The following is a 24,443-nucleotide window of genomic DNA, read 5'->3' as shown; positions in this document are numbered from 1 at the left end:
ACATTATGGTTATACCTTAAGTGAACAAGTCTTCAAAACACACCATTGCAACAGTAAGTTATCGTCAGGCTCTTCTTTGACCTCAAGGGGAAGATATGGGATGAGCTCTACCTCAACCTACCTAATACCTAACCGTCGCGACTCGTCGGATTGAAGAACTGAGTGAACGATTACTGGATTAGTGATCAGAAAAAATGCACATTATTGTTCTCTCGATTATGCTGAGATTTGGCTCAAGAATGTATTAAACTTATTTTTGTATTTACATTTTGTTAAAAAATATGTAAAAAAATTCGTTGCTAAATGGTTGAGATATTGTTTCTTAAGACTTACATTTATAATATGTCGTGGGAGAGAATAATGCATTAGTCAGATAATGAAAGTTCGTTTTTTACTGGGAATTTAGAAGAAAGTAAGCCTTTTTAGGTTGTAATATAATTGATAAAATCTCTTTCCCGTATTAGGTTTTTTTAGTTCGAATTCCGTTCCTTATCATCTTCCAAACATACGTTCGTTGCAATAGAGGTACAACGAATGAGCGTGCTCTAAGGGAGTCGTATTCGCAACAACTAAACTTGACCTAACTTGAGTAACATACCTAATTTGAAGTCGAAATCTTGGGAATGTGGGTTATTAGTCCATAGTAACCGTAATAGCGGCGTAATTCCAATTGACCAAGGGATTACTATAGAACAACTTTTTCTCTACTGCAATACAATAGCAAGGGAGGTTAGCTATTCCTATCGGCAGATCGAAACACTATCAGAAGTAATAGCTCCTTTTCTCTGAGAGGTTGTCGTGATTGCTAATTAAATATCTATTCTTGCGCCAAAAATTTCGGTTTTCATTAAAACAATCATCAGGTTTCCTATTTATTTTTCGTATGAATGCAATCAATTAAACTGATCCAACACTCTTACCTCCAATAGTAGAAATATCAACTGTTTTAGTTTCTATTCGATTTCTTGTTTTAACTGTTCTTGCTTTAAATTCAAGTAGAATTTTTCCATGACAAAATAAGTTTTTACTAATTTACCAGAAGGTGCATAATCAGTTAATCTATTGATTTCACGAAGATGAATATCATTTTTCGAAGCCATATGATGGTTTTAATAGAGACCGCAATGTTGGCATAAAGAAAATATATTTTATTAGTAACGAAAATAACGACCAAACTCTGAGAACAAAGAAGTTGTTATCATAAATAGTGGTCAACTTATACCATATTTTGGCCTATAGATTTCATTGTTCATGCGTGATCTATGTTTTTATCGTTAAAATAGATATTTCATAAAACATGCCTTGGTTTATTGCGCGCAGTAAGCCATTTTACGCCAAGCAAATGTTCTGAGAAAGACGCTCATATAGAAAATTTTTCATTCTTGAATGTGGAATTGTAAACTCATATATATCTTATGTGGGTTCACAAAGACTTAATAATTCATAACTCGACTCAGGTGGTCATAAGTTCGGAAATTCCCAAATGTATCATGGAACTAAAAAGTAGCATGGAAGATGGTTTTGTATATTGAAATCCATAAAATAATACTTACGCACTCCTTAAGCACTCCCTCTACTTAAGCATCCGATCTTTTTTCATAAAGTAATAAGCGTTTTAAATTCCATTTCACGATTGATGCGCGGTTTTAGGTGTGATTGAAGAAAGTCGTCCATTGCTTTGGTCCACAACGAGTCTAGCTAAGTCAAGTTAAGATGTTGTGAATGAGGTTTTATTTCCGCGCTCCCCGAGCATACTCCCGAGCCTTCGCTTCCCGGTGAGGGGCGCTCCGTTGCCGCCCGAGGCCGAGTAGGTGGCGTCGGGGACGGCGAGGGCGTTGTCTTCGGTCGGCAGTTACCAGGCGCACATCGTGTCGAGGAGGGATGCTCTCAGCTTCTCCTTCACTCTCCCTCTCGAGGCTCGAGGCAGACCTTTAAGCGAGAGACAGAACCTCCTCATCCTTATTCCGTCCAACTCCGAGGTAGGGACGATTTCTCTACCCAAACCTAGATCAAGGCCTAACGAAGGGCTGGATTAATCTAAGCGAACTTTCTTGGGCGTTTTCCCTCTCGAATATCAATTAATTCCCCCCTAGTTTTGCGATTCGCCCTCAGATACAAAGTAGGGGACAGAACAAGAGATTAAGTTAACAAAAACCTATTTATCTAGGCATACCGTACTGCTTCGCTTCCGCTAACTAATAATGTGCAATGTTTCTCTATTTTTATCATAGATCATGTTTATTCACCAGCTACCGCTGTGAGCTTAGGATTATCCATGAAAAATATTTCGATTGAGTTTGCGACGGTTCAAACAAAAACTCTGCTTACTTGGGAATGAGGCATCAATATAATTGAGAATAGACCCTTATCAAATTTTCCTAATAATAAATAGAAGCTTCAAATTAATAGTACTCCTAAAATTAGAACTTTTCAAGAGAATTGGTATCTGTAAGTATATTTTATACATCTAAAATGAAAATCATGGCTAAATAGACGCTCTCTTCATAATGAAGCACTATATTTGGCCCAAACCATTTAAGAATAGTAAAAAAGACATCATATATGAACAACTAAAGAGGACCAAGGTTCAAACTTTTTTGTACTTCACTTTCACCCCGGTATTATATCTATACCATGGACCAACGAGGAAGCTAAATTGATGTTTGATACATGCATAGTTTATTTCATTGGTATTAGCGGAGATAAAAATGGAAGTCACCGGACACCCCCTGCCTTGCGGATAGGGTACTTTGAGCTTAAACGCAAATATTGATTTGAGCTGCTCCGCAGAATTTATTTAACTATGCAATGTATACAGAGCTATTGCAACTGTTGTTGTTGGCATTTCATCACTATATCCTTCATGCCTCTAAATTTTAATTTCTAATTTTTCTAAGGTCTTATCAATGTTTCTGAACTTAGATAGATATCGGATGAAAGTGTACGATACAGAAACTGGATGTTCATAAGTCTTATACTTTCTTCACGAAAACAATACTAGGCTAATGGGTAAATCGTATGAAAAAAACTATGTTAATAAGAAACTATAATCTCCAGGCTCAGAAGCTATGAATAGAATCACACGATTTTTAAAACAAAATTTTCCAAAATTACTGGCTCAAATCGGTTGAATACGCATTTCTATTGTATTCCAACGCATCTTATGGTATGGCATTTAGAGGAGGCGACGAACAGCTGAGGCCATTTTCCCTATGAAGGAAGGGTGGAGAGAAACCCGGCGTCAGCATTAGATTAACGACACGAAAGATGACAAGAAGATCACGGCTTAACGTCCAATAAGTCGGACGGTATTTTGTACTTGGGGTGGAGGGGATAGGGCAGTATCTGAAAAATCTTTGCCACCGCCAGGATATGAACACTGGCCATCACGCAAACCTGATTCTCACCTACGCATAGCATGAAAATAAAAATAAAAATTAGTACGATTGAGAACTAGCGGAAAACTAGATTCCCACAGTAAGTTCGGTTACTTTTATTTCTTCTTTTACCTACAGATCATTAAATAAAATTGATAGCTTCAACTTCACTTCCAGTATTAAGGCAGAGGTTATTTGCAAATTATCGCGAGTAAGAATAAATTTAATGGGGAGCAAAGGTTGAACTCATTCACACAGGGATTTAAAGAGATAGTTAAGGTGCGTGAATCTGAATACAATAAAAAGAAATTAATTGTCTTTTTTTTAAATATGCTTTCCATTTCAATTATAATATTCCTTGAACAAATATTTTTTGCATATAAGAAAAAGTGTGCGCCAGGAAAAATATACCAGAGGTTTTCCACCCGTAGAAATTAGGAAACCACTCTCAATCGGCCTGAAATTAATCAAGCAGGAGTCATCCCCACCCTCTATTTCCCTTTCGCTGAAAATCTTCCTCAGCTCTTGGCACATAATCAAAGTAAAAGGTGGTAACTCACGAGTCCTCAAAATGCTTCATACTTATACTGGCAAAATATCACTCATTATCTCAATTGAATGGCAACTTTTTCGTCTAACGAACCACCTGTAGTCCGTAGAACACCAGTTTAGATCCATTGCTCTACAATCATGGCATTCCAAGGTCATCGATTGGAAGGTTTTCTGCAAAAGCGGGAGCGTTGCACATGCGTGACTTGTAGAACTGGTGATAGTATGCACGCAGGTTTAAACGCAACCTCGGAGCATTGCCACGAAGGAACCCAACATCATTCTCAAGGACAGAGCGCTGGTCAAGCACTCCATGCTTATTAAGACATGAACCAAGTGCTAGTAATTGCGGCGCACAGGAATTCTAGTTCTAACTTGAGCAAGCACCATTTTTTTATGACTTCTTGAAAACTATTCTATGGTTTGGAGTACCCTTAACATTGAAATTGCGGGACTTAGTGGCTTGGAAATTATTCTATTCCTCGAGACAACCAATTTCAACCAATAAGCTCAGGTAGCTGCATGCATGTAAGTAAAACGTTTAAATTGTGGCCTTTTTTGTACTTAGTGACTTCCGCTTAAATTTATCGGAAGCGCTTCCACCTGCTCATAAAAGGTCTTAAAATGGAATATCTACTAAATAACTCATTCGAATACCGAAAACTGCCGAAGTTACTATATCCTAAAGTTCGGTGGAAGGGGAAACCTCACAAAAACAGAGTACGCTAAAAGACGATAGCTATGATAACATTTTCTCATCGTTAAGCAGGGACAGACTGGATACAGAATCTCTGGAGCTATTGGAGCGATGAGAGAAATGAGTTTTTTTCGCAAAGGGATCGTTTTCACGAGCAGGTAAATTTCTATTTTTACATGGTAAACTAAGCACCCAATTTTCTCCGTTGCTACAAAGTAAATTTGTAACATCCCAACTGGATACTTACTCTCTTTACACAGAGAATAAAAGTTTGAATGGTTTTCAAAGGAAACTCAAAACACACTCAAATTAAAACTCGTTATCCATTCATTATTAGTTAAAGTTTTTTTATTAATGTATTACTAGATTTAACTACAGAGAAATAAACGTAACTATTATCTGCACAAATATTGATTTTCTTGGCTCATCTTTCGAGTAAACATCTAAATCATCATGAAGATTACAAGAAAAGCACGAGGATTAAATGCAATTGAACTGTCAACAAACGTGAGAAAATTGGTAGAGCAGACTTCGCGGACGGGAAAACGTGGTTTTTTTTATGCCGGATATTTTACTACTTTTTGGTCCGTCTTGGTGGTATGCAATACCTCACTGCGAAACATGATTGCCTTAGGAGGCTTGAAAAATTAGCTGGCAAAAACGTATGGACACACTTTACTGAACCAATTGAGTAAAAACCAGGTTGATGGTTACCATTTTTCCAATTTTCTTAGGAATAATGGGAAGCGATCACCCTTCATCCTCTAAGCCCGCCAATAATTTTGTAGATTTAAATAAAATGTATTGCTTGAAAAACGCAGAAAATGTATTGCTTAAGAAATCCAAACTAGAATCTGTGAAAAGAAGGAAGAGCATCAGAAAGATATAAGCGGAGTGTCACATCGTCTGTATTTTATTACTATTCACGAAACAACCTTTTAGGCATTTTCTAACAAGTGATTTTACAATGACACCGCTTCATTTCATTAATTAGTAAAAAAGGGTATAATTAAATAGTTCAAGTGATTAATTTTCAAGCAATGAAAAATCGAATCCACTTTACTTGAAATTTTAAATTCGCAATGAGCTCTCATAGAGCACTGTATAAACTGTATTTTTACTTTTTACAGTGATTACTCCTGGTTCATTTACAAAAAAATAAAAAGGTATCTACCTCCTATTGCCAAAAATGAAACAAGCCGATTTTTAAGGATTTTTTCCACCCATTTGAAGAGGAGTCTGATAGTTGGAATGCACTTTATCATATCTCGTGTACTAAAGGCATGTATTAAAGTTTGATTATAAGGCACCGCAAGCACTCTTACTGTTCGGTATCTATATAAATGGTATAAACTGTTAAACACAGCATATGGTATGATATTTCTGATTTCGTAGGTTATCGTCATAATAAAAAACCCCATATAAAAGCTTAGAAGTTTCCGAAACTAAAAAATGTTCATCATATTTTTATTACTTATATTTAAGGGTATACATCATAAATAGTTGGTTCTACTCCTACATAAGGCATATATATGAATGGCAATGAATCAGACTCCGCAAACATTCTCATGGTAGGTATATATAAAATAGTATAATTTTCCAAGCACAAGAACTAACGGTATTTCTGTGTTCTTGGGTATAGTTGAGGATGGGATATAGATTTAAGGATGCACGCTGCACCAGCACACCAATAAATGGGTACCTCACGTGACGAATTCCCTATTCCAGTCTCCCTCATCATAATAAAAAAACCACACATAAAAGCTTAGAAGTTTCCGAAACGAAAAAATGTTCATCATATTTTTATTCCTGTACTCCCCCACGCGGACACATTCAAACATCCCCGACGCGGTCATCATTACGTCCAGGGAGAGAGAACAGAGAAGAGAGGAAGAGGGAGAGCGATTTAGGGAGAGTTGCAAACACTGCGGGTTTCGCGAGTGGAATGCCAGCGTATTATTATTATTATTCCATTTTTTTCCCCGACGCGACACGTAAGCCTGGAACGCGTACATATATGTATACACACACACACTTCGGCGATTTTATAACAATGCCTGAAGAGTCTCCTCCCTCACGCATTTTCTGCCGTAGGTATACGTATGTGAAACATGCATCCCACCTCTCATTTCAAACGCCCACCATCTCTAACAGACGGCTATGGCGGCGGCAGGCGGTGGCCATTTGCCACTTAGACGAGGAGGAGTAGAATCCAAACCTCCCACCCAGTATTTTCACCCTCACTCTCTCTCTCTCCCTTGCTTTTGACCCCTGGCCCTTTTAAAATAAATAAAAAACGAAACACTCGCCTAACGCGCACTCCACAACTCTCTCTCTCTCTCTCTGTCTCCCTCCAGGATTATTCGACCCTTTTTGGATGAGGGACACATGTATAAAATCGCGCCGTTGTTAATGATGTCGGAAATATCCTTCGCATTCAACGGAAATTCACTCGACCGCGGCCCTTCCAACTTCTTCTCCCGTTGCGAGCATTGACAATGCCCCGGGACGTGGAGCATTAGGAAAAAAAAACTTGCGCATTAATTCTCACTCATTATTTTCTCGCGACCTTTTACTGCAAACGACTATGTGTTCTATTGGAATTTTTATACCGTATGGGGTACCACCGCAATGGTGATGTCGGAAAAGGATACCATTCCGCAGTAACTGCGAGAAAAATGACCCAACAAGTGGAGTAGTAATACTATTCTGTGGTTATAACCAAGCATCAACTCTGTTTCCATGGTTTGCTGTCTTTGTTTTCTGATAAAAATATTAATAGAATGATAAAAGTCTTATATTTACTTAACTTTATTCGTTTTGAAAAGAAAGAGGAATACAGGGATTATACCTCGACTAAAATAGACTATCATTTTTCTCGATCACTTTTTCCAAAATTAATGAGATCGCATTTAAACATACTTCGCGGTTACCTATGCGGCAATGAACTTGTGTGTGATTGTGCCCCTTGTGCTGAGGCTGTGTATAACAATCCCATTTTTTATCTGTTCTCGATACTGAATTCACCTTACCTTCAATCGCAGCTTATATCAAGTCTCGAGGCGAAAAAATGAATACGACCGCATTCGGAGCCATAAGTCTTAAAATTTGATGTAGAATCTGCGTTTGAAATAAATATTTAGATTATTTCAACGGCATTTTTAAGGATATTACTCTGTTATTTTTCTGTTGAACCCTTATGAGGCACGTAACCAGAAATTTGCCTCGGGGTGAGCTTGGGTGGTATGTGGGTTGCCTATATTTATTTATTTTTTTGTCAACTCCCACTCATCAGAAAATCATACATTTCATTAAATTAGCTATATATTTCGTTTTAATAATGATGAAAGTTAAATTCAACGCTGGATATTGGCATACATAATGACATGCAGCTAAATATACCGAAAAATGGAGATTCAGAAAATAGATGGTCTCTTCAACAAAGGTACTGAGAGGGAGAGTGGTCTCTTCAACAAATGTACTGCTGGTATAGTACCACAAGGTAAAATAATTTCGGGGGCTCTGAAGCTCCCCCTGGCTACATATCTGATTCTTATTTCAGTATTTATAGTGTCGTTTAAGCTGTAACTGACATTGGAATGAAAGTTTAGTCCGTGGTTCGGAAAACGTTAATCGTATTCAAAATAAGTCAAACTTAAAACTTAATATCATTGGTGTCCAAGTCAATATTTCTTCCACTATCAACACGTGTTAATTACTGATTCACAACATAAGTTTAAAAGGTCATACTTCTGATACCATGAACTATACATAAAAACAAAATTGGAATAAATATGTGTTAGTGAATGTATTTTTCTGGCTGATAAGAAAGACGAATTTAGAAGAGTTTTTTCAGTTTCTTCAAGCCAATTAACCGTAGATAATAAAATAATTAAAGCTCGTGGTAAGTTTAACTTGATTAAAAAACTTATTTAATGAACGATAGTAAATTTAACAAAAGGTAGTATATTTTAACCTTCACTCACTGCACGCTTGTTTCATTTTTAAAGCCAGCTAAACACGGATAACACTACCTCAGTACGGAGTTAAGTGGAGTAATCAACCCGATTGGACTTAATTTCTCTCAAAATAGAGACAGTGTATTATCTCCCATTGCTCTCCTACGTCTTCATACCTCCCGTGGGGCGCACCTCCTCCTGCTTGCCGTGCAACGACGATTTAGATAAGGAAGACTGAGGTGCAGCGGGGAACTACATCAAACAACCACGAGGGAGGGCTTAATTGCATTGCTTTGCACTATGACCTCGTATGCGTAAAGCCCGGATATCTATGCCCGCCATTGCATCCGATGCCGCTTAAACTCGTTAAATACTGAAGGAACATCCATCGGGTGTGTGTGATCTCCAACCTCTCTCGCCTGGTAAATAGAGCTTAAGTCTGGTGAGGGTCACGTAATTACTGTAAGTTCAAGAGTTGGACAATGATTTTCCTCAATGGCTCACGCCTTAACGGAACGATTCGCTTAATTTTGAGGATCCTTCATTGCGTCACAGCTAATGAGAGTCTGTGCTTCTCTTAACTGCTACTATTCTCTCTCCTCTCCTAGTGATGGAATCGGCTTTTAAGAGGCTAGATGTATCCCTTCAAGTTTAAATGAGAATAAATGTAATACGAAAAAAAATAGTACACTTCCCAGTACAGAACACACTCAATGCTGAAAATATGAATAAAAGCAATCTATTAGACAAGGAAAATTTTTTGTGATAATAGGAGTAGCAAAGATATGAAATCAGTAAATAATTGCCAAAAAAGAAAATAGGTGAGATCAGTAAAAACTTGTCTCATGGAAATTACTGATGAAACCAAAAAATTAATGTGGGAAGCTTTTCTACTAATATAAATATTATTCTTCTTTCTTGGCACACTTTCTTTATTGCAATAGAATCTCAATGTAACTGAGAACTGAGAATCAACCCAACTCTATTTAACGACTCATTAACAACAACAACTCGATAGCAACCGTAATATTACAGATGTTAGTTTTGGCAATATCAACCATTGCAAACTTCCACTCTTCCTGCTGAAGACATATAGGGACAAAAACCATCTGTAAATATTGCCTTGAATTCAATACACCAGCATTGAACGTGTTAAACGACGCCACATCACACGTATAAACAGTAACCCACAACCACCGCCACTTCATGTTACCTCAAGTTTTAATTCTTATACAGATTTGATGTTTTTATCTCATCGGCAGCGACTTCACATAAAGTTGAAAATAAGTAGAAGCTCTGACATTGTGGGAGGGCTTCGGTGAGATATTCGAATTCGGAGAGGAATTCACCATGCCTCTATTTATTACCATTCACGAGGAAACTTTTTACACACTTTATTACTCCAAGTTTTAATTCTTGTACCGATTTCATTTTTTTCTATAAAAAAATTTATCTAAAATCTATCCTGGAAAATAGAGTTACTCATAGATGCACTTAGCCGTAGGTAATTTCATTAGTCTTTGTTAATGAGGGCTCATAAATATTTGTAACTTCTTTGCATTTCATTAGCTAGACTTCTCCTTCACGAACAAACTGAGAAATCTAATAATTATTAGTCTCTTATGGCTCTTAATGTTATAATCATCATAACTTTCCATGTAGTCGGAATACTTGATTAAATGTTCTCCCGAGAATGATATCGAGGCGCGACTATTTGTAGTAATCATTATCTGAGAGAAAGGGGATAATCGTATGTCATTTGCGTAAAAATACAATGGCCTCGATTGCAATTTTTTTAATATTGTTTATTGTGTTTCAGTTTAAAGCATAAAAAAACTCATATTTTTTCCGTGTTTCTATCTTTCGCCCACTTCTCAAGCTATTCGAGGCAAAAATCGACGGTCCTAGCCCTTTCGCTAATAAATTGTTGTCTTAACGACCTCATGCCTAGCGGGTCACAGCTTTTCAGTCACTCCCCGGCCATGCATAAGTGCCTCGCGTGGTTATTTGTTTTTTACACGATGGTAAGCGATTCCTTCCCCTTAGAGCTGATGTTTTACAGGCCTCGGTGACGGCGGGGGAAAACAGGGATAGCAATTGAAACGAAAAGAAAATGTTTCGTTCCGACCCGGAGGGAAACGAAAATACGAGGCCTAGGTTTAGTTTCGTTCGCGCATGAAATTAAAATCACCAAGGAGTTTAGTTTCAACCCTGGACGAAACTTTACTCCCGGGAATGAAACTAAATTAATCGAAACTCCGCTGCTTATAGTTAAGTTTCCATCCCAGAAGTTGAGTGGAGGGGGATAAAATAGAATGGTTTCGATCCATTACGATTGACATACGTGTAGAGAGGTCAGAATATTCTGCTTAAAAATTGAATGGCCTGTTTCCGTTCACCGTTCTCCCGTTAGTGCTAAAAATATGAGTGCCTCATGCATCTAATGGCGGTAGGCCGAACCTCTACTTCATTCAACCATACTTCGTACTCGGTGTGTGGGTTGAAAATAAATCGTTCTGAGGTGAAACACCGTGGTCCCTCCGGTGCGAAACATCTGCGTTTCGTTTCGTCCCAAATTTTAACTTTAGCTTCGACCCGAAGTGTTTTAACTCCGATTTCGTTTCCACCCTGAGTTTAGCTCCCCGGGTTTAAATCCATTTCGTTTCTACATTTCGCTGCCGGGAACGAAACTATTGAAATTGTACTGGTTTTGACTTTCGTTTAATTTCCGTTGCCATCCCTGGAGTAAAGTCCTCGTCTGCCAAAGCTAAGGTCGCGGGTTCTAATCTCGCTTAGGTATTTTGTCTCTATCCAGGGCATGGTTTTTCTTGTACTATCGTTTCCAATAATATGTGGACACCCACGAGCCCCACTTAACTTATGTGGTCGGGTCGGTAAAAACTTGGGGAGTTGGCGCATTAGATAGCCTGCATCCCTTAACCGTACGCCACCAAGAGGCGACGAGGACGTAGCAAACTCAAGGAGCAAATGCCCTAGCGAATCGAAGGCACCGTGGATGCTCACATTCACGCACAGGTTGGGCTGTGGAAGTGGTTTCCTTGGCTCCTTAGCGAGGTTTTTCCTCTCCTGAGATTCATATTTGGTCTCATAGTTTACGCATTACGTCGATGTGGCTCCCTAGCTAATTATGTTTGTTTCAGGCGAAATTGTTGCGCTTCAGTTTTGGTAGGGTTCGAATCTGAAGTAATTATAATTTATCGTTTTTTAAAAGAATCGTTCCTAACATCAACATAAAAGACGCAGTTAACTCAGTAAATAATTAATACCGAATTTTTTAATGACTAAATTTATTAAAATAATAACTATCTACGTTAACACATTTATTTCTAAGCAGATTCATTCACTGACAAATGAGAGGAAATGACAGAAGGAAGTGGTAGAGGATATCTTCGTGTCCTTTCGGTTGATTACTGTCCAGCAGCAGTTGAGAAAAAATCCGACTCATATTAACTACTATTCTCAAAAAATAGCCAGATACACTCGTAGTTAAAATTATTTTGAGAACCCTAGAGAAAGAAAAAGATTTGTAATTCGATCGATAATCAGTTTTCATATTTCTTGATTACGAAAAAGTGTGAGAAGTTACGTGAATGAAAACTCAGACGCTTTCCTAACAGTGGGTGTGCGAATCACAACTATCTATAAGGACCAGGTGAATATTCTAAGGACCAGGAGTTATAAATGGTGAGTTCAAGTATAACTCTAAAGAGAAAAAACCTCGCCACGGAGCAAGAATGAAAACACTCCCACGGATTGTGGACCTGCATTTCCTGAGTGCATTCCATCCGCTATACTGAAATTCGCTATGCCCTTAGCCCCTGGAGACTCCCGCGCCCGTCCGCCTTTGGTGAAGGCGAAGGATGCAGGTTGCTTCATGTGCCAACCTTCCAAGTTTTCACCGACCCGGCCCCATCAGTTAAATGGGACTCGTAGATGTCTAAATATTATTGAAAACGATAGTAAGTTTAATTGTAAAATTTAATGAAACCCCGACGTTAAGGCCAAATAACGCTGTTTTCGGTGGTGTGGCAAGGAATTAAATAATTACACCCTGAAGAAGTAAACAAATCAGAGCTCTTATGACGTCACAAACTTACGAAAAGTGGACGGCAGCTTTCGAGTTCAACTGTTGTAAATTTTCAAGGAGAATGGCGATATGGATAATTTTTTTCGACGTTTCTTATCTCTTCTTCGATCAACCGAATTCTAATAATGAGCTGTGATTTCAGATTTGAGTGAATAACTACATTCCTCCGACAAATTAGAAAACATTTTTCGCCATCCTAGTAAACCCTTTATATATTTATAACGCATGTTCTTCCTCTATTTTTATGACTGTTCTTCATTACATCTATTTCCTTCCATTGTAATCTTAAAGCAAGAGAATAATAGGACACAACAGCACTCCAGTGACATACATCGTACTTTCTGTATTTTTTTTTCAAATAAAAATTTTTGTATATAAGGTAATATTTAAATGCATCGAGCAAGACCAGACCCATACCATGCTTCAGACTGATAATGATATTGAAATAAATGGATTCTGTCGCCTGCAAATCCTTCATTCTCATTTCCATTCAACTCACGAGTGACTCCATAAAGCTATATATTCCGTATTGTATGTCATCCATACCCCTGAAGACTGTTTCATCAGTCGGAAAGAGGCTGCTCCGGAAAGCTAATACAGATCTTGGCGTAACCCCTTTCTACAGCGCCAGACGTCGCGGACTTGACGGTAATGAAGCAATTAAAAGAAATCCTGACGCGTCCAGATGAAGTTGCCCCTTGCCCTCTCCCTGGATATTCTCCCTAAGAATATAATATCTCTCTCTCCAACTACCACGCCCTTCACTTCCACGCACAATTCCCCCATTGTGCCCTGAAAATCCTCCCTCCCCCACGCAGCACCCCGGTTCAACAATCCTCGTTGCCGCTGACAGTTTTCATCGGCTTAGACTGCCTGAGCAATTAATTATAACTATTTATACGTATTTGAAGGCAACACGGAAAACATCATATCAGGGCCTCACCATATTTCCAGGTCCGACAAAAGCGATAGATTAAGAGATATATTTAGCAGAACGGATAGGTTTAGAGAATTCACTTTTCCCCCGAAAAATGAAGGACTTTAATGAATACTAGTTGGGACCCATCTTCTTTTCTTCTCTTCGACCGTCAATGAAGGTTAGAACGATAGAACGGAAGATGGAACTAATTGCGGGAGGGACCTGGTTTGTTTTTGGCAAAGTGAAAGGCATATTCAGTGAAACCTGTCTTTAGGGGCCACCCTTCGTGGGTTGAAGAGGAAAACTTGGAAAAAAATTGATAAAATAATTACATGAATATGGCAGGGAGTCGTTAGACAGTCAAAGCCTATGCGCTTGGCTTATATTGCCAGAGCAATTAGGAATAGATAGAATTCAGAGCAACAAGACACGTCAGGGCCTTACTTTATTTCCATGTCCAACAGACGCGTATAACTATGAGAGATTTTAAGTTGAAGTTGCGGTTTAATTCGAACCCTCCCATAACTTCACCGCATCTATCGCGCACAGAATAGACCTAATCGGCTACGTTTTACTGCGACATAAATGGTGAGTTCAAGTATAATTCTAAAGAGAGGAAAAACCTTCGCCAGGGAGTCAGAAAGAACTCGGACGTGAGTTTCCTGAGAGCATTCCATCCGCTAATCTGAAATCTGCACGCCCATTTGCCCATGGAATTAGACTCCAACTTCTGTCGATCAGTCGCGCCCGTCCACGTAGGCTCTCGGTGCCGTGAAGGCAAAGGATGCAGGTTGCTTCATGTGCCAACCTTCTAAGTTTTCACCGACCCGGCCCCATCAGTGAAATGGGAAAAGAAAATACTCCGATGGATTGTGAAGCGTGAATTTCCCTCCGCTAATCTGAAATCCGCTAGGCGCGTCAGGATTTCTTTTAATTGCTTCATTACCGTTAGATATTTTGCTGATCCGATAGGTTTTGGAACTCGCTTTTTCCCCGAACAATAAAGGACAGTAATAAAGTCTAGGTGGGACCCAGTAGTCACGTATATTTCCATGCGAATCTCCTTATCTTCTATTTTTTGTTAATGACTGGTGCCCTAGCACCACCCGCCATACGCCCATTTAGGCGGCTTGCCAGGTTGTATATAGATGTAGATGAAAAACGTCAGCTAAAGAAGGTGACTACTGAATATAGGTTAGAGATGTAAGGCTTTCTGGCAGGTGAGATAATAATATAAAGCATTACTAATTGATTTTCTGCCTCTAACTAGCATGAATATTTGGCTAGAGTTTTAAAATTTTAAGTCCATTCACGAATGCCATTGCCAATGCAAGGGGTATGAATGAAGCAACTTTATTCGCAGGCCGCGGTGGGTTTTGTATTTTTTTTACATTAATCTTTAGAATGCCCCTTTATATGCCCTAAATGCCCACGAAATGTCCCATCTATGCTCGGTAGAACGTGAAGTTACTAGACTAAAATAGTGCAATTCCCAAACGATATTCCCAAATAAGTTGTGGAAGTTAAGTTCGGGGGCTGATCACTTAGTGATCGGCCGTTGGCCGGAAAAATATGGCTACTGGTCGTTGAAGAAGGTAGACGTCGAAAAGAGATGAACTTTACATCGCTTAATTAAAATTGTTCATTTGGATCTAGGGAAAATTGGCCGCTGATTAGAGTTCAGAATTTAGTTAATTTTAATATTGTTAGAATTTATTTATATTACTCATTGGGGCTGGTATAACTGCAAATAGAGTGTCAGTTGTTCAGAGGTATCAATAAAAAAACATATCGAGGGACAATCAGTGTCAAAAGACGGAAAAGACTTGCTAGTAGGTTGACTTCGATTTTTCCGGTTTCATGTACTTCGTGGTGATGTGACGTATGCACAATAAAAGTTATCGAGGAATTGATATTTTCATGCTTAATTAATACGCATGCTGAGATATCGAAAGTCTACTGCAATATTTGACAGCCAACATTCGGAGAGGAAATTTAAATTACAAAGCATTAGATTAACCTGGAAGGAAAGATGCAAATTTGTTAGAGCATACACCTTAGGGTGGTCCTTATTTTTAAAGTGTCCGAATATCTTTTGGGACACCCCCCAGATTTATTCCATTTGGTGAATATGTAAATAGTGTAAATTATTTTTGCAATCGGATACCGGTAAAACGTGCCACATCGCACTTTAAGTTTAGAAATTTTTGAATTTTTGGGTGCTTTTCGGACATAACTGAAGATGATGTCAATCTCAGATTATTCATGGTTAAATAAAAACACAGTACTATTCCACAACCTTACATTTTTGCAGTCTACTAGTTTCAACCATGAACTCAGATTATTCTATCACTTTTCTGTTTTTTTACAACGACTCGCTAGACATTTTTAGCGTACCACCTCAAATATCTTTCTTTTCTGCCCTTTATTTCCCGGGATATCGCTCCAAGAATGAGCGCGCGCCACCCCTGGCACACTTTGGGTGACACGCGGGTTGCATATGTTCAATATTTGTTCACCATTCTCACCCACTGTAAAATCTTAGTGGATGACTTACAGCCATTAGGGAATTCATGGCTTCGTTGGGAGAATAATTTTTCCGGTACTGAATGGGTTATATGCCATACTAATTTCAGTCATGCAGTTTACCATTCATGAACCTATTTTTGTGATATTTTCTTCGCTGAAGATTTGATCAGACTTAGCGAGATCAAAAACTAGGGAGGGACGATGATCGCATAAATATCCCTTTCCTTTGGAGTAATACCTTAGGGATTAGGATTGCCTCCCAAACTGCCAGACTGTGAATCCAAAATTCGAGCATCATAACCAATCCCAGATAAATCCACGCAGTGGAAAGTTGGTCAACATGTATGCATTCATGTTTAGAAGTGAAATGTCCCATGGCACGACACTGCATCATCGTGAGGACCACACCATATCTGGGGTAATGAATTACGAAAGCGTAGTAGGTTGTGAATGTAATTCTGGTTTACTTCAATGCCTTCATGCACATTCATTTGCATTTAACCTGTGATAACAAATAAATCTTATCGATAGGATAAATCGTATGAGATTGCATTTCGAATGGTTAAAAATCAACGTTAAAGGTCTATTAGTAGCTGCTTTTTTATTTCGAGTCTTTAAAAATTAAGATAAAAATAAATTAACCTGTAATAATCCGGTAACTCACACATTAATCAATCTATAGCCTGATTACTCATTTAACGTCTTAAAAACCCGGAGAGATTGACTTATCTGGATTAGGATCAAGGATTTGGTGAAAGTATGATAAAATGAATCTAAATGCCATAGATGTACCAACCACTGTATCAATCTTAGTAATTACACAAAATAAAAGATTTTTGGTAATTTCTGATTCGAAAGTCAAGGTCGACGAGGAAGTAATGATTCAATTTAAAAATGAATCTCAAATTTACTGCCTTCGCGCAAAGTCATCTCATGGAGTCATCTTGATGTGAATTAGAAAAAAACCGCAGTAACGAGAGAGTGAAGCAACGGTAATAATAACGCATAATTCACATTACAGCGTTTCAACCTGAGGTGTTTGTAAATATAGTGGAGCTCACTCCGATACGGAACCTTCGCTGTGCTGGTGCACTCTTACCTCTGGATCATTTGTGACTTACCATGAATATCTATTAATTTTATGTAGTAGTATTGAGCTTTGAATACGAGCGACAATTCTCCATGAATTTAAGCGAACAGAACTGGCCAAAAAATCAACATAAATGCAATAATTAAAATCAATTACTCATAAAACTCTAAAATAAACAATGAGTGTCAGATAAGTTAAGAGTTAAATCGAAAGTAGAAGCTTGAACATGGTGGAAGAGCTTCATATTAGCAATGATAACACTTAATGACTTCCACAATTTATAAATTAATAAATTAGAAATGGTGGAAGTCACGATCTGTTATCATTGCTAAGGTAATAATTGTTTAAAAGATTTTGGATCTCTTCGATCGTAAAAATATTTTTTCCTGCCATAATCAATCAAAATCTCAAGAAAAGCAGCATCCAATTGTCGCAGCGCATTATTCGGCTGCATACTACGCGTCACGAAACTATGTTCCGCCTGGTGTGATGCAAGGGACCTAGGCAGTTAAAATCACAGCGAACACTAGCGGGCGATTATTCGCCTTTGTGTGCCCGTAAGCAAGGCGACTTCACCCGCAGCCACTAGAATTGGGGCATTCGGTCGGTGATTCGCGGTCTCGGTGATTCGCCGAGCGTCTCAGATTTGAAATTTTTCTCAAAATGTAACACTGTCGACCGCGTCTGCGAGAGCATCCGACGCAATTAAAACGCATGCCTTCCGGACAATTTTCGGCGTGCGCTGAAATGGGTCAGATGGGACAGCTCGCGAGTTTGATGAGTCGTGGGCCATTTAACGGTGAGGAGGCGAACAATGAGCGTTCTCAGATGGAAAGGGGATCTCGGAAACGTGGACTGAGTGAAATGCACCGGGTTCGCGTAGTCATGGAGACAACGATGTTTACACGGCCCTCAAACATGCGTCGACCGAGTGCAAAGCGTGAAATTGTACATAGCGGCGCTTTATACTTGAAAACGCCTGAGGCCGTTAGAGTTTAAGGTGCATCTCGATATCAGGCCATGGAAGTAAGGCGGAAATGCGGAGGTTACACATTCTAAGCCACGCTTTAGACGGTTTTGTTGAACCACTAGCTGCTGATACGCATTCTGAATCTAATCTCTACAAACTAATAGGCATACACCATAAATTTCAGAGCTCTTAGGGACAAAACGATGGCGAGTACAAGAATCCAATGCACGTTCGGTCAGCTATAGTAGAGAAATTTAGTTACTTTTATTTTAATAGCATATTCTCTTTCTAATACAATTGCTGTGAATGAATTCTGCGTGATTAGGTCATACTCAGCTACGTGGAAAATGGGTGGATTACGGTCACTACTTTGTGGGGAGGCGGTTAATCACTCTATGCGGCGCCTTTTTTGTAGGCAACATCTCTGAACATCGAGCTGCCGTAATGCGTCTGAGGTCTGTTATGCCCAGACAGATGACTTTAAATATTCATCATTTATTTTTTTTACATTTTTTAAGCCGGTGAAATAATAGCCTTCATTAGGGACCTACCTCAAATAATGCCATCTTTTCAATTTTTCCGGAAAATTACTTACGGGGGGCGGCCGTACCCCTCTCCCCGTTCCCTCACACCCTACTTTATTCGCCAATGGTGGAGAATGGAATGAAGAGAAACTTCTTTCCCACGTATTGTAATTTGAAGCATACATCTTGACTCCATTACCGTTGTGCATCATTTTTTACAATAGGTTTGAGATTTATAGTTTCCATCGCGATAAGAACAGATACAAAACGTACCGACACCTATAAGGTGCAAAGAAATACAGTATATGCAAAATATTAGTAAATAAATTTTAACTCTTTCAGTGAAGACTTTATTTTTTTTTTATTAAACCGGCGTAAAACCCGAATTATACTTATTACATAACAGGTTTAATTCCAATAGGAGCGATATTAACAGCCTTGTGGTATAATTGTACGACCCTGGAGGCTAGAGTCTCAAAGAGTCATTGAGAAGTTTCCTCTACCGCCTTCAAATTTTTGTGAAAAGATATGGAAATGATATTCTAATCTCCACCACAACATGATCCTCCATGATCCAAATTGAACCCTTTGGACGTGTAAATGTTTATTCCCTCATTTTTATCTTTGCTGATCGCCCTCTTCCTAATCTCAAAAATCCATTTGACTAGCATTAAATTGTTATCAATTGTTCCTTTTCAAAACATGACAATTCCTGCGGATGGGTACCCCAAGTACCAGTTCAAATCAATGGAAAGATAAAGTCGTAATTTCCTCAGAAACTCTCGGTTGGTGAATAGCTACCATGTGCTGTGGAGGACGTGGCCATATTCGCCTCTGATGGCGAACGGAATCTGTACATTCTCATCGTTAAGTTTACAGTTCACGTATTGTCTAAGAACGGAATGGACGGTTTCACGCGAGCCCCTTCATCTACCAGCAATACGACGTTGGACAGCTGAGACCGGTGATCGCCAGCTATTTATACATCTGGGCAGCGCAGCCTTTATGGGCAGGCTATCTAATATATGGCACGGTAGGTCACCACCCCAACGAAATATTTGTGATACCAAGCGATATCACAAAATAAAATCTTGCAAGAAGCAGTAGCAGGGCTAAATTTTCACTCAATCTATTTAGTATATTTAATCACCAACCTTATTTAAAATATGGCTTTTTAAATTCAGGTGCTCTAAAATTTGCATTAAAATGATTTCTTTAATAAATTAAACCTGAACCCTGTTTTACTGCGAGGGATATCATTGCCTTCACAATCCACCACCATAAGGTTGATTTATTTCAATGCCTCCCTCAAAGAATTCTGGGCCCACAGTGATGAATTCCACTGAACACCGATATGATTAGGGACACGACTGCCAGTTTAGTAGCATGGGACAAGATGATACTGCTCGCAACGACCTCGAATGTGATAGAGAGGAGGAACCAATCCTCACTAAAGTAAAAATAAATAACAAAGGCTTTTCATAAAATTTACATTTTCAATTAGCGAAATTCACATATTTAATGGTGAGAAGATGAAGAGGCGAGATTATTCTAATGACTTATGGATAGATATTCACCTAAATTCGATGGAGACCATTGTCATTTTTATACCTTCAAACAATATGGTAGGAGATAAGGTGGTAAAAGTGTATATTTTTTTCTTATTAACGTGGCACAACGCACCTATTGTGCCACTTCATATGGATCCACTCCAGTAATGTAATTTCCAGTAACCCAGGTTGTAATGAAGCCGAGTGCTTTCATTAACCTTTAAAATCGATGGTACCTACTCTATGGGTATGGTATTTGGAGGAGGTGACCGACAGCTGAGGACATTTGCGCCATGAGGGAATGGTATGGAAGGAAAGGTGGAGAGAAACCCAGCATCATATATTGTTTGGCGTGGGAGGAGAACAGTTTCCTTACCATTTGGTTCCGCCAAGGGCATGGGCGAGAAGGAATTTAAAAAACCCTATCCAGCAAAAAACTAACTGCTTTTCCGAGATTTGGCGGCCGGGAATACAAATTTGTACGGATGAATAGGAAGTGAAAATTTTATCGCGACCAAGTGCTCCCACCTGTCCACAGAACAATCCCACACGAGTGTAATTTTATAAGGATTAATATGTTGAATTTCATTCGTTTGTAAAATATATAAAGACTACATTCAAAGCCGGATCCAGAATGTTTTTTGGGGAGACAAGGGCCTGATAGGCAAATGGTCTTCTTATATTAGAGATTAAAAACAACATGCAACAATCACTATGCATAATATCCTCATTATTTTCTTATGAAATTAAATGATTAAGGCTCCGCAATATACACAACAAAACGAACGTATTGATAACAGTTTTTAATATCCTGTCAATTTTTTGTAAGCACGTGCCCCCTAAATCCGCCTTTGGCTGCATTACGGCAACCTCAGGAATCTTAACACAATTTAACACAAGGGGTCAGAAGTGTAATTCGACGCAGGAGTTGCCGCGGAGACATAATTGCCAGAGTAACCCGGGGTTGGGAACGGCACCTGTGTTCCTATGGGTAGAATGTTTTTTGATCCGTGAAAACGATTTATTTTTTCTAAAATTCGTTTAAATACTATGTGATTTCGGTGTTATAGAAAATCTTGGCGGTGTTATTATAATGTTAAAATTTTTGCACACTTCTAGGTGTTTTGGTATTTTTGTGCCCATTTCACGATTGCTTATATTTTTTTTAAGCATTTTACATAACATTAAGTGGAGTGCAGTGGAGCTCCGAATATCCGAAGATCCGTCCGCTATAGCTTATAATAATTAGCACCCCCTCTCTTCCTATCCTTTCTGTTTCTTCCTTCCCTTCCCCAACTGCTAGCACTTCGTCCTTTCAAATAACAATAGGTGTTCATGGATGCCTTCAAACGAGACGAGTCCCGCCGTTGACGGCGCGGCGATGTCGATGCCCGGCGTGGTCACCGGCACGACGATGCGCCGTCTACGGCGTGAAAAGCAGGCCCTGCTTTCTGACGATATGACTTCGTTCCCAGCCAGCGGCCGTGTTTAAGCCTACAGAATTTTTAACTTAAGTTTATCCTGCAACAAGTTATCCTATAATGCTGTTTACTGTGTCACGGTGAGTCACCGAAATAATTCCTCGGCATTGACGCGTGCCGAGCGCGTGAGCTTATATTTATGCTCTTTCGCGGCCGCATTGAATTTCTTTCACGTTTTTTTTTTATTCAGAATATCTAATTCTTCAAGGGAGAAAGCGCGTCGTTCTATAAATTTCCGATAATTTCAATATCGATAAATTTGAAGCGAAGAGAGAGTAATTTAACGGCAGATTCCGGCGGAGACATCACTGCAGTGGGCGATATTACGCGATTTCAATATGCGCGAGACAAAACAAGCCAATTAACCTTGTAATCGTAAGGAGATAGATGGAATGAACATCAGCAGAGTTAAATAATGAAGGCTTCAATAGATTAGGATTCATTACATGTGATTTTTTCGCTAATTCACCTACAATCGCAAAAAACGCGAAATTTGGTTTTTACTTACTGATTTCGCGTAATTTCGCGATGTCACGTATCGCGAATTTCACGGATCTCTACCTATGGGTCACGATCTGAGTAATAATCATTCGCAATAATCACTCCAAATGACTATGTCCGTTCATTTAAACAAACCAGAATAAAATTAAACGCATTCGTTGAAGTAAAATCAGAACGTGATCTTCAGAACAATTGAATTCAATTCAAGCTCACAATAAGCCGCGCACGGCCTTCGACGAAGTTAGTCGCTGGTGGTCAATGGTTTCCGATGGCGATCTAAGGACAATGTCATTGTTTTGTCATTCTTCCAAAACTAGGGTTTGAAGTCACGATTGACCTTGGGGGGGGGGGGGGGGGGGTTAAGGCGCAAAACACTGGGGTGTCTGAGGGTGTGAAATACCCGCCAGGGTAAGGAGCTAGGGCCCTCCCCTCAAAAGAATTTCAGAGAAATGGTTCAAAATGGTGAGTTTTACGGCCTTCTTAGAGATATATTTTATTAATCTTTACACTATTCTATAAGTAATATTAATGCAATTAAGTGAAATAAATTAAACTTCAAAATTTCTCTGAGCTCTGGGGGGATGCTAACCAACAAGCAACCAGATAAACAAGAACAAAATAACTGTTATTATAATGGTTTCTGTACCTGATGATGTCGCCTCTGCGACGAAACCGGTTGTATTAATTAAATTGTGTGGAAAAGTACAATAACGTTTTACATAAATGATATCTTATCTGCTATGCATACACCCCTATACACACCGTCATCCTGACCCAGACCGATCCTGCAAGGTGCAATTTAATCTGCTCTTAAGGCTATTAAGTATTATTATATGTAATGTACTTTAGCATGTGAATTCTATATGCTTAGGGTTTTTTATTTTGCTATATTATATATCCACTAGTGCTTTTATTTCGCTTTATTATACCATTATTTTGCTTAATAATGCTAAATAATCCGCCACTGATCTGAGAGCATAAATGCGAAAAGCAAAAGGCTACATATAGCGTGCAAAACAAACAGCTACTATGAGTATAAAGGGTCTATGCCACCTATTGGCACGGAGAAGTGAAAAACCACTTGCGTTTAGCTTGTCGTTCCATTGCGCCCGACGGAAGGTTAAAGCTTAACAGTATGGTTATAAACAATAATTCCGATTAAACCAAGTGTGATGGGCATTGTTTATGCTGATGTCTATTCTTAATCAATAATATTAGAAACAGATCAACAATAGTTGCTCTCAACAATCAAATCAAATATCCTATCTTGGAATACATCAGACGCAAATGGCACAAAGTAGTTATTCATGTTTTTGACCATGTTCCACCAATTTTAAAAATCTGAAAAAAAATTTAGATTATACTTCAAGGTAGGGGTAACAACATATATTTTTTTCGGTGTGTCCATTGTTTCCTAAATTTTTAAATTTAATTTTTGAAAATTTCAAACTTATGTAAAACTTGAGTTTTCGGTTAAAAAATTTTGAAAAAATCAGAATGGTAGAAGGTAATTGTATTTACATTTCAAAAGCAATATAACGATTTTATAAAAATAAAAACTGGAGATATGGTTAAAAAACTAAAAATCGTGTTTCAATTTTTTCTAGGGTTATTTTTCATTATTGAGGTCTGAAACTATGGGAAAACACATAATTTTGGATGCACTTGAAGTGTATATTTTTTATTTCTCAAAATATCGGGGGGGCACTTTTCGCCATCCCAACCTGCTAGACCCTTTGTCTCACCTGGCAGAGATTTAATCAGATTTTGCTCACCTTGGATAATGACAACTTACGACATTTCCTTTGAAAAATTTTACTTTCTTCATCTACATACTTGCATCCCATGTTTAAGCTGTCATGCATTGGGTAACTTTGGGTAGGTTTGATTAATGATTTGGTTAATGCCCACCATCATGATATTCTGTATCAACCATCCATGTAATTCTCCAATAGACAAGTATAATCAGCATATGTCTCTTAGGGTTTTGTCATCTCCCTATCGTCCTGAGACTGGAATTTCGAGAAGACAATTTTCCTATAGTACAATCAGCTTCCCCTAGAAATTTAAATCCCAATACTTGAGACCCCAATCAGAACTTTAAATATGGCTTTTTAAGTTAGTCACATGGCAAGAAAAACACCCCTAGCAATCTTATGTTGCCGACAATGATTGACTATCATCTACAC

The sequence above is a fragment of the Ischnura elegans genome, chromosome 4 (genome assembly GCF_921293095.1).
Source record: "Ischnura elegans chromosome 4, ioIscEleg1.1, whole genome shotgun sequence".
In the NCBI taxonomy this organism is placed as follows: domain Eukaryota; kingdom Metazoa; phylum Arthropoda; class Insecta; order Odonata; family Coenagrionidae; genus Ischnura; species Ischnura elegans.
This window is presented reverse-complemented; position numbering follows the sequence as displayed.